The following is a 12,958-nucleotide window of genomic DNA, read 5'->3' on the forward strand; positions in this document are numbered from 1 at the left end:
AAATGGTAGCAACACCTTCTCGAAGTCAAACCAGAAGCACAAAGGCAAAAACGTTAGTGAGGAAGAAGACAGAGTCCTTGTTGCAGCATGGTTGAATGTCAGTACGGACCCTACACAAGGGACAAATCAGACTAGAGGTACATTCTGGAAAAGAATCCATATGTTCTATGAGACAAACAGAGCAAATTGTGCAGAACGTACTGAGAGTTCCTTGCTACATCGTTGGAGTGCTATACAAGACGCTGTAAGCAAATTTTGTGGCTGTGTCAACAGTATTGAGAATAGAAACCAAAGTGGCCTTACCATTCATGACAGGGTAGGAAATACGAAATTGTATATGTTATTTTAAATTTTTGAAATATCTATTTTAATTTATGACATTAGTGTATTCTGTTCATGTAGGTGGAGCAGGCTGAAAAGCTTTTCAAAGAGAATGATCCTCACAACAAGTCCTTTCAATTCAGACACTGATGGCTGATGTTGAGGAATCAACCAAAATGGCAAGATAAGTGGCAGCAATTATTAGCTACAAAAAACAGTAACAAAAAACAAAAGACTAGTAAAAAATCCAGTCCCGGTGGTGTTGAGTGCATAACTCAGGAAAACAATGTAGTTTCCCCTCCAGATGTTGACCTTGGACAGGCTGATGCAGCAGAAAGACCTTTAGGTAAGAAGAAGGCAAATGAGGCAGTGTGTCGATGTGGTATTGATGCTTGCAAAGAAGCACTGGAAATTCTTTGGGCAAAAAAGACTCAAGCTGATGCAGAGAAAGAGGTCAAGAGAGACGAAAGGTATGCCAAGTCTTATGCTCTTGACAAAGAGAGGCTTGACCTTGAGAAAGAGAAGATTGCGATAGAGAGGGAGAAGGTTACCAATGAGGCCAATAATACTTATTTAAAGAGAATTGCAGAAGAAAAATTATGAACATTGATCTCAATTCTTTGAATGAGATGCAACATCAATTTTACAGAAACCTTCAAGCTGAGATCATGGCTCATCATATCAATTAGATATAGTGTTGATGCATAATTTTTTATCAATTGTATCCCTAGTATTGGTCATGAGTACCTAGTTGTTATCACCTATTGTACAAGACTTGCTGTTCAAAGCTAGAAAGAGGTCAGATACTGGACTTGATGTTCTTGACTAGTGATATATCTGAAAAGACATGGGCACGTAATATCTGAAATAAATGTACTAATTAAAAACACTCAATCGGATAGTGATATATTAAAACACTTAGTTGGACACTTGTAGTTACAATAAATTGAGTTGAACTACTAAAAATCCATGTCGGTGTCATTCATGCTATTTAGAGATTGCAAAGCTAACTATATAGATCCGGGTGGTGCTGCCACAAGTGTTCCACTAGGTCTTCTCGAAGTTGATAGTGTGTTTCTTGGTTCCTAATTTTCCTATGATTCTCAAGAAATTCATCAAAATCTGTTGTCATCTCATGGGAGGGCTCCACATTATCTCCATTCTCGAACCATTCTTCTGGATCCACACTTCCTTCGTCTTCAATAATCATGTTATGCATGATTATACAAGATATTATTATGTTATTTAGTGTCTCTTCATCCCATAATCAAGCTGGGCCCCGACCAATAGCAAAACGAGATTGCAAAACTCCAAAGGCTCGTTCAACATCCTTCCGTGCTGCTTCTTGTGCCTTGGCAAAGTATGTCCTCTTATTGCCCCATGGTTCAGGTATGGTCTTAACCAAAGTAGCCCAAGCAGGGTAAATGCCATCTACAAGGTAATATCCCATCGTATAATCATGATTATTTATTTTGTAGTTCACTTTTGGCCTTCTCCATTTGTTAGCTTTGCAAAAAGTGGAGACCGATGAAGAACATTGATGTCGTTGAGAGATCTAGGTAAACCAAAAAATGCATGCCAAATCCATAAATCCTGCGATGCTACTGCTTCCAAAATTATTGTTGGTGTGTGATGATGTCCAAAAAACTGACCTTGCAAGGATGATGGATAGTTCTTCCACCTCCAATGCATGCAATCTAATGAACCTAACATACCAGGAAAACCTCTTTCATTACCAAGTGCAAGTAACCGTTCTATATCCTTTTCATTAGGTGACCTCAAATACTCGTCTCCAAAAACTTCTATTATAGCATTAACAAACCTTCTTAGACTTTCCAGTGCGGTACTTTCTCCAATGCGTACATACTCATCCATAGCATCAGCTGCCACTCCATAAGTTAGCATACGGAATACTGCAGTAACCTTTTGAAAGCAACTAAGCCCTTGTTGATGAGCTGCATTTCTCTTTCGCTGGAAGTAATCATCATGTTGTTCCACAACATTCATTATGCGAATACATAGTTGTCGATTCATCCTAAACCTGTGAAAAATGCATCTACAATAAAAATAAGACACATATAAACGGTACAAATATCAAATAGACTGTTTACCTTCGTCGAAATAAGCTTGGGCCATACGTAGGATTTTCAGCAAGGTAATCTTGGTACATTCTCGCGTGTCCTGCTTCTCTATCCCGATATATGTATGCACGACCTAGAACAGAGCCTCCTGGCATTCCCCTCTATTGAGAGTAACTTTGAATAATTTGTGCAGCACAAAGTATGAAATAATCATCATCATCTGATGACGGCGATTCATCCAAAACTCGTGACGACAACATTCTATTTGCACTAATCGCTTGAATTCGCAAACAGATCTACTATGACTATACACAACAAAAATTAAAATTGCAATAGTTGAATATACACCAACGTAAATTAAGATTGCAATTACACATACCAAGTCGGATGGAATTTATAGTTTGTCAACGTCCTGGAACAGAGCCTCCTGCTTTCCCCTCTCTTGAGAGTAACTTTGAATAATTTGTGCAACACAAAGTATGAAATAATCATCATCATCTGATGAATATACTTGTACCTAAAACAAAATCAGTAGAGAACCATTACCGTATTGGATATCAATCTGATGTTCAGCCACAGGGAGCAACGTCAGGCGCAAGCGACGACTGTTGAACGGCAAGGAACAACGTCAAGCAGCGGCGGCGGCTGTTGATCGATAGGGAGCAACGTCAAAGCGGCGACGGCGACGGCGGCTGTTGAACGACAAGGAACTACGTCAAGTGGCAGCGGCGGCTATTGAGCGATTGTCTAGTAGCGGCGGTGGCGTTTTGGAATGGAAGGAACGATGACGTTTTGGAACAGGGAGCAACGTACGACAGCTGTGTTGCATGGAATCCAAATGACCCACCAATTTGATTTCAAATAGATGAACTCCCTAAATAATAGTAACTGTTGGAGATCCACAATTTTTGAACGCCAAATAGCTGTTTACAAACTTGCTAAATTCAGTTTTAAGGAGATATTTTACATAACTACTGGAGCTGCTCTTAGGAATCTTTTCATCTAAAATGATGTGGTATATTATAGGTTTATTTTTTAAATTTAGTGGCATAATCTAATTCCTTGTATTAATACTAACTAACTATGATGAATGATGTGATGATGGATTCATTCTATTCCACAAACCAAACAAAAAGTGATGAGTGGTAAGATGATAGACTAGCTCATTTCTCAAACCAAACACCTTATTAGGATTTGTTTAGATCTCAGAAGTTAAATCAAAAAATGACTAAAATTTACTCTCTCCATCCCAAAATATCTGTTGTTATAGTACTAGTATCGGTTAAACTTTCTCAAGTTTAACTAGATTTATATAAAATATTAGCAACATTTATATCCCCAAAAAAATTACTAAAAATAGATTCAAATATATATCTAATGATACTAATTATGTACTATAAATATTAATATTTTCTTATATATTTGGTCAAAGTTTAAAATGGTTAACTTCTCGAAAAGTGATAACGACAAATATTTTAGGACGTAGGGAGTAATTTATTGCCCTTTTGGCAAGGCTTCTCCACATCAGCTTCTACTGTGGTTTCACGTTAAAATGCATAAGTCATACCAAACAACATTTTGACAGATGACTTTTGATAAAAAGCACTTCATTTTCTATTATATAGGTGAAGCCAAAAAATGACTTGACCAACTTCAACTTGTGTCCTTTTTGCGAAAACCCCCTCCTACCAATGCATTAGGATCTAATATTGTTTCCTCCAATCCGTCTACTTTGTAGAAAGTTGTGGCTTTTTATGAAAAGTCTGATGGTCGACCTTTATGGACTTGAGCATGTTGAATAACTCATACACGGTGAGGTCTCGTAGTTGAAGACTCGACATTAGACAAGATCTTCATATTGCAAACCCTTTGATTTAGGGAGTGTAGCAACTTAAGGGCCCTCCCATGTTCACCATAGAAAGTTGTGGCTTGCCCGTATGTATCTTGTTTGTTATGGATTAAAAGCGAGAACATAGAATCAACATACTCTCTAGCCAACTGAATAAGTTCTTGTATTCACATCGATGCATCTCAAAGGTTATAGTTTTAACATGAGAGTATACCTCGTGATAGTTTGAAGTGTTGACCAAATCTTATAGGTTGTATCGAGGTGAGAAACCCTCTCAAATCTCCGACAACGGAAGATAGGAGAAAAGAGTATTTCTAGCCTTGATATTTGCATCATGATGCTCAACCTTAACTGGTCCAAACAAGAAGCACCATGTATGCAGCATCCAAACAAATATCCTAGACCCATAACCCTATGCTCTAGAAGTACACGATGTGTCTTATAATACGGGTAATTTGTCCCATATAAAATGATGGTTTACCAACACTGTGCTTCATGTCGCCTTCACGCATCAATGATCGATTAAGATGGATTAATCCTTAACCTGCTTTGATATCCACTAATTGAAGGACTAGATTGGGCGAGGAGGAATGAATGAGAGCCAATCAAAATTTCTGCTCTGACCATTCTTGGTCTACTTCCTAAAACATCACACAAGCCCTCAAGACAGCAAAAATGGAAAATCAGTAGCTCATGAATCAAACAATGTTTGGATGTTCTCGGTGATGATTGACAACCACGTTAAAGCACCCAAACTAGTAAAGAAACCAAACATAACATTGAAAGCCTCCAAAATAAAAAATGGGCTCATATCTCGAATCAAGATGAAATAGTGAACTATTGGGTAGACTCGCTATTGCTCTACCTGGTTTTGGGATTAATGTTATATTAAATTATGATCATATTCCATTAATATTGCTGGTTCAATTATTGTTAATGTTAAGATTATTATTTCAAATGGAACATGGAGTTACCACTCAAAAAAATAGTGCTACCACATGGGTGGAATATGACGTCCTTGGCTGAATAATTGGGAAAGCTAGTGTGAGTTAATCCTTTCCCGAAAGGGGCAAGCAAGGTGGAGTTGTGTAGGTGTAGGGAGGTCCTTGGGTCGGACTGTCTTCTAGTTTTCCGGACGAGGGATTCCTACATCGCCTTTGTCCCGGAATCCATAGTGGGTTCTCTTATCTAGTGGAACTTTATAAATGCCTTGCAGTGGATCCCTGACCATTCACCTTGGAAGTGCCTAAGGGTCTAGTTAACCCTGGCTAAACGGAAACACGTCTTGTGGGTAAAGATGATCAACCTCTGCAGAGTGTAAAACTGGTATATCAGCCGTGCTCACAGTCATGAGCAGCTCGGACCCTCATATGATTAACTTATGGAATTAAACTTAATTTGTCATTTGCATTGCATTGTGGGTTTTTACTATTAATTTTGATCTCTTATTTGTTTTGGATGGTATCTACTTATACTCAGTAATTGCTAATAAATCTTTGACCAACTTTAAAAGCAATGTTCAGCTTTAACTATTTTCTTTGATATGTTTTACACTTCACATGAGCCCCACCGTAAGTGAGCTCATGCACATTATTCCCCACAACTTTCTGAGCGATGAACTTATGTGAGCTCACCCTTACTGTACTCACATCCCCCTAGGTCAAGAACATGTACTGCAAGACAAGGAGCATGAAGGATGCCGCGATGAGTTTATGAGAGGTCTAGGCCGTCGTTTCCTAGTCAACTATGGTTGTTGGATCGTTGTCTTTATGATGTAATTATTTAACCATTTTGTACAGAACTCCATTATATAGACATGAAATTTATTTCTGTACCATGAGTCATCATCCGTATGTTTGGTTACCCGCATCGTCTCGTCTTGAACCACCATATGCGTTGACTCTGCCTGAGCTCCTGTTTGATTGCCTGCACAAAGGAGACGCAGGATGCATGAGCGGATGCAAAACAAGCCATTTTATAGCCATTTGGTTGCATCCCCTCATATGCAGAAAATTGTTGTATCGGGTCAGCTAGGGCCACCCGAGCCTCCGCGTCTAGATACAGGCATCCAATCAGGTGACATATGTGTGGGACTAATTCTAGCACACATTTGATTTGTGTCTGGGTTTGCCTCTTGTCGGGGACCATAATTAGGGGTACCCTCAAGGCTCCTAATTCTCAGCTGGTAACCCCCATCATCACAAAGCTGCAAAGGCCTGATGGGTGCGAATAAGTCAGGGATCAGTCCATTCGAGGGACTCGATCACGCCTCGCCCGAGCCTAGCCTCGGACAAGGGCAGCCGACCCCGGAGGATTTCCGTCTCGCCCGAGGCCCCCCTTCAGTGGCGAACATATTTCCGGCTCGCCCGAGGCCCTGTCTTCGCCAAGAAGCAACCCTGACCAAATCACCGCACCGACCGACCAAATCGCAGGAGCATTTAATGCGAAGGTGGCCTGACACCTTTATCCTGACGCGCGCCCCCAGCCGGCAGAGCCGAAGTGACCGCCGTCACTTCGCCGCTCCACTGACCGGCCTGACAGAAGGACAGCGCCGCCTGCGCCACTCCGACTGCGGTGCCACTTGACAAAGTGAGACTGACAGGCAGTCAGGCCCGGCCAAAGGCACCATAGGGAGCTCCGCTCCGCCCGACCCAGGGCTCGGACTCGGGCTATGTCCCGGAAGACGGCGAACTCCACTCTGCCCGACCCAGGGCTCGGACTCGGGCTAAGTCCCGGAAGACGGCGAACTCCACCCGACCCAGGGCTCGGACTCGGGCTAAGTCCCGGAAGACGGCGAACTCCGCCCGATCCAGGGCTCGGACTCAGGCTAAGTCCCGGAAGACGGCGAACTCCGCCCGACCCAGGGCTCGGACTCGGGCTAAGTCCCGGAAGACGGCGATCTCCGCCTCGCTCGACCCAGGGCTCGGACTCGGGCTAAGTCCCAGAAGACGGCGAACTCCACTCCGCCCGACCTAGGGCTCGGACTCGGGCTAAGTCCCAGAAGACGACGATCTCCGCCTTGCCCGACCCAGGGCTCGGACTTGGGCTCGGCCCCAGAAGACGACGAACTCCGCTTCGCCCGACCCCAGGGCTCGGACTCCGCCCCGGCACCAGTCGGCGATCTCCGCCTCGCCCGAACCTGGGGCTCGGACCCGACCTCGGCCACGGAAGACAGACTCGACCTCGACTTCGGAGGAGCTTCCACATCGCCCAACCTAGGGCGCAGACCAGCCACGTCAACAGGAGGCGCCATCATCACCCTACCCCGAGCTGACTCGGGCCGCAGGGAACAAGACCGGCGTCCCATCTGGCTCGCCTCGCCAGATAGGCAATGATGGCGCCCTGCATACTCTGTGATGACGGCGGCTCTCAGCCCCCATACGGAAGCAAGAGGACGTCAGCAAGGACTCAACCGCTTCGACAGCTGTCCCTCCGCCAGGCTCCATCGCTCCTCCGACGGCCACGACATCACACCAGCTGGGTGCCAAAATCTCTCCGGCTGCCACAACGGCATGTACTTAGGGCGCTAGCTCTCCTCCGCTAGACACGTAGCACTCTGCTACACCCCCCATTGTACACCTGGATCCTCTCCTTGCGCCTATAAAAGGGAGGACCAGGGCCCTCTTAGAGAGGGTGGGCCACGCGGGGACGAGGACGAGACACGCGCTCGCTTGAAGCCGCTCGCTCCCTCTCCCGCGTGGACGCTTGTAACCCCCTACTGCAAGCGCACCCGACCTGGGCGCGGGACGAACACGAAGGCCGCGGGATTCCCACCTCTCTCACGCCGGTCTCCGGCCTCCTCGCTCTCCCCCCTTCGCGCTCGGCCTCGCGCTCGACCCATCTGGACTGGGGCACGCGGCGACATTCACTCGTCGGCCTAGGGACCCCCCGGTCTCGAAACGCCGATAGTTGGCGCGCCAGGTAGGGGCCTGCTGCGTGTTGACGAACAGCTTCCCGTCAAGCTCCAGATGGGCAGTCTCCAGCAACCTCTCCAACCCGGGACGGTGCTCCATTTCGGGAGTCTTGAGTTCATGTCCCTCGACGGCAGCTACGACATGATGCTCCTTCCACCGCCGTGCGACAACGACAGTGGCGGCCGACAACCCGCCCGCCGGCGGCGGAATCGGCGACGTCTTCCCCGCATGGTGGAAGAACAACCTTCGAGCTCACCCCTTCCTCTCCCCCACCGGCGGAGGAGGAGGCGGGGCAACCAAGGCCAAGCAGGAGACAGCGCCTCGTCGGCTGTCGAGCGAGTCGGTGGCCCCAGCGCCCCAACGGGGGGCGCGCCGGGCGTCGACCTCGCGTTTGAGACGAAGGCGAGCGCCGTCTCCCCGCGACACGCCAATCCCGAGCAAGCAGACGACGCCAGCACGCTCGCGAAAAGCTTGCTGGACGTCACCCTCGTACCTGAGACGACGGTGCAGTCAGTCCCCGACGTGACCTTATCGCTGCCCGTCGACCAAAAGGTACCGACCGATTCCCATCCCACGTCTTTCGGATTCAGCCTCAACCCGCCTAGCGACTTCGCTTTGGCGGGCGCTCTCGTAGAGGCAAGTCCAAACCCTCTGGGGTTTCGTATGCGGTCACCTTGGGACCGGCTGACGGACGTCTCGACCTACGGGCCCTTTGGGTCCGAGGAAGACGACGAGCCCAGCATCTGTTGGGATTTCTCTGGACTTGGCAACCCCAGTGCCATGCGGGACCTCATGACCACATGCGACTACTGCCTTTCCGACTGTTCCGACGGTAGCTGTAGCCTCGGCGACGAGGACTGCGGCCCAAGTCGCGAATGCTTCCACGTCGATCTAGGGGGTCCCTCCGAAGGCAACCATCTCGGCATGCCGGAGGACGGTGACCTCCCTAGGCCGGTGCCTCGCGTTGACATCCCATGGGAGCTAGCTGTGGTCCCCGTTCAGGCGGGGGGCCATGACCCACAGCTCGAGCAAATCCGCGGGGTGCAGGCCAGGCTCGACGACGGGCCAACCAGCTCGGGACGTCGGATAGGCATGGGCGGGCCAACCTCCGGCCGGAGAAATACGTCATCTACCCTAGGGCTTCCAGCACCGCATCACCGACGACGTCAGGGTCAGGCCACCACCCGCATCTAGTGGGGTCGGCCAGAACCTGGCGGCAGCAGCAATGCTTCTTCGCGCGATGCCGGAGCCATCAACCACCGAGGGGCGGCGAATCCAGGGAGAGCTCAAGAATCTCCTGGAAGGCGCCGCGGTCCGACGGGCCGAGAGCTCCGCCTCCCGAAGGCAGGGGTACCCCTCGGAACCTCATGCCGCGACTTCCCGATTCATGCGGGAAGCCTCGGTCTACACTGGGCGCACGCGCAACACCGCGCCTGCGGCCCCGGGTCGCCTCGGCAACGAGCACCATCACCGCGACCGTCGGGCCCACCTCGATGAAAGGATGCGCCGAGGCTACCACCCCAGGCTTGGGGGACGCTACGACAGCGGGGAGGATCGGAGTCCCTCGCCCGAACCACCTGGTCCGCAAGCCTTCAGCCGAGCCATCCGGCGGGCGCCGTTCCTGACCCGGTTCCGACCCCCGGCTATTATCACAAAGTACTCGGGGGAGACGAGACCGGAACTGTGGCTCGCGGACTACCGTCTGGCCTGCCAACTGGGTGGAACGGACGATGACAACCTCATCATCCGCAACCTCCCCCTGTTCCTCTCCGACACCGCTCGCGCCTGGTTGGAGCACCTGCCTCCGGGGCAGATCTCCAACTGGGACGACCTAGTCCAAGCTTTCGCCGGCAATTTCCAGGGCACGTACGTGCGCCCCGGGAATTCCTGGGACCTCCGAAGCTACCGACAGTAGCCAGGAGAGTCTCTCCGAGACTACATCCGGCGATTCTCGAAGCAGCGCACCGAGCTGCCCAACATCACCGACTCGGATGTCATCGGCGCGTTCCTCGCTGGCACCACCTGCCGCGACCTGGTGAGCAAGCTGGGTCGCAAGACCCCCACCAGGGCGAGCGAGCTGATGGACATCGCCACCAAGTTTGCCTCCGGCCAGGAGGCGGTCGAGGCTATCTTCCGAAAGGACAAGCAGCCCCAGGGCCTCCCATCGGAGGATACTCCCGAGGCGTCAACTCAGCGCGGTGCCAAGAAGAAGGGCAAGAAGAAGTCGCAAGCAAAACGCGACGCCGCCGACGCGGACCTTGTCGCCGCCGCCGAGTACAAGAACCCTCGGAAGCCCCCCGGAGGTGCCAACCTCTTCGACAAGATGCTCAAGGAGCCATGCCCCTATCACCAGGGGCCCGTCAGGCACACCCTTGAGGAGTGCGTCATGCTTCGGCGCCACTTCCACAGGGCCGGGCCACCCGCGGAGGGTAGCAAGGCCCGTGACGACGACAAGAAGGAAGATCACGAGGCAGGAGAGTTCCCCAAGGTCCACGACTGCTTCATGATCTATGGTGGGCAAGCGGCGAACGCCTCGGCTCTGCACCGCAAGCAAGAGCGCCGGGAGGTCTGCTCGGTGAAGGTGGTGGCGCCAGTCTATCTAGACTGGTCCGACAAGCCCATCACCTTCGACCGAGGCGATCACCCCAACCGTGTGCCGAGCCCGGGGAAATACCTGCTCGTCGTCGACCCCGTCATCGGCAACGTCAGGCTCACCAAGGTCCTCATGGACGGAGGCAGCAGCCTCAACATCATCTACGCCGAGACCCTCGGGCTCCTGCGTGTCGATCTGTCCTCTGTCCGGGCAGGCGCTGCGCCCTTCCATGGGATCATTCCCGGGAAGCGCGTCCAACCCCTCGGACAGCTCGACCTTCCCGTCTGCTTTGGAACACCCTCCAACTTCCGAAGGGAGACCCTGACGTTCGAGGTGGTCGGGTTCCGAGGAACCTACCACGCGGTACTGGGGAGGCCATGCTACGCGAAGTTCATGGCCGTCCCCAACTACACCTACCTAAAGCTCAAGATGCCGGGCCCCAACGGGGTCATCACCGTCGGCCCCACGTACAAACACACGTTCGAATGCGACATGGAGTGCGTGGAGTACACCGAGGCCCTCGCCGAGTCCGAGGCCCTCATCGCCGACCTGGAGAGCCTCTCTAAGGAGGTGCCAGACGTGAAGCGTCATGCCGGCAACTTTGAGCCAGCAGAGACGGTTAAGTCCGTCCCCCTCGACCCCAGCGGCGACGCCTCCAAGCAGATCCGGATTGGCTCCGGGCTCGATCCCAAATAGGAAGCAATGCTCGTCGACTTTCTCCGCGCGAACGCCGACGTCTTCGCGTGGAGTCCCTCGGACATGCCCGGCATACCGAGGGATGTCGCCGAGCACTCGCTGGACATCCGAGCCGGAGCCCGACCCGTCAAGCAGCCACTGCGCCGATTCGACGAGGAGAAGCGCAGAGCCATAGGCGAGGAGATCCACAAGCTAATGGCGGCAGGGTTCATCAAAGAGGTATTCCATCTCGAATGGCTTGCCAACCCTGTGCTTGTGAGAAAGAAAGGGGGGAAATGGCGGATGTGTGTAGACTACACTGGTCTCAACAAAGCATGTCCGAAGGTTCCCTACCCTCTGCCTCGCATCGACCAAATCGTGGATTCCACTGCTGGGTGCGAAACCCTGTCTTTCCTCGATGCCTACTCAGGGTATCATCAAATCAGGATGAAAGAGTCCGACCAGCTCGCGACTTCTTTCATCACACCCTTCGGCATGTACTGCTATGTCACCATGCCGTTCGGCTTGAGGAATGCGGGCGCGACGTACCAGCGATGCATGAACCATGTGTTCCACGAACACATTGGCCGCACGTTCGAGGCCTACGTCGATGACATCGTAGTCAAGACGAGGAAAGCCTCCGACCTCCTTTCCGACCTTGAAGCGACATTCCGATGTCTCAAGGCGAAAGGCGTCAAGCTCAATCCCGAAAAATGTGTTTTCGGAGTACCCCGAGGCATGCTCTTGGGGTTCATCGTCTCCGAGCGGGGCATCGAAGCCAACCCGGAGAAAATCGCAGCTATCACCAGCATGGGGCCCATCAAGGACTTGAAAGGCGTACAGAGGGTCATGGCATGCCTCGCAGCTCTGAGCCGCTTCATCTCATGCCTCGGCGAAAGAGGTCTACCTCTGTACCACCTCTTAAGGAAGGCCGAGTGCTTCACTTGGACCCCTGAGGCCGAGGAAGCCCTCGGGAACCTGAAGGCACTCCTCACAAAGGCGCCTATCTTGGTGCCCCCACCTTCCGGAGAAGCCCTCCTGGTCTACATCGCCGCGACCACTCAGGTGGTTAGCGCCGCGATTGTGGTCGAGAGGCAAGAAGAGGGACATGCATTGCCCGTTCAGAGGCCAGTCTACTTCGTCAGCGAGGTACTGTCCGAAACCAAGATCCGCTACCCACAAGTTCAGAAGCTGCTGTACGCGGTGATCCTAACGCGGCGGAAGCTGCGACACTACTTCGAGTCTCATCCAGTAACTGTGGTGTCATCCTTCCCCCTAGGGGAGATCATCCAGTGCCGAGAGGCCTCGGGTAGGATTGCAAAGTGGGCGGTGGAAATCATGGGCGAGACAATCTCGTTCGCTCCTCGGAAGGCCATCAAGTCCTAGGTCTTGGCGGACTTCGTAGCTGAATGGGTCGACACCCAGCTACCGACGGCTCCGATCCAACCGGAGCTCTGGACCATGTTCTTCGACGGGTCGCTGATGAAGACAGGAGCCGACGCAGGCCTACTCTTCATCTCGCCCC

The sequence above is a fragment of the Zea mays genome, chromosome 8 (assembly GCF_902167145.1).
Source record: "Zea mays cultivar B73 chromosome 8, Zm-B73-REFERENCE-NAM-5.0, whole genome shotgun sequence".
Lineage (NCBI taxonomy): Eukaryota > Viridiplantae > Streptophyta > Magnoliopsida > Poales > Poaceae > Zea > Zea mays.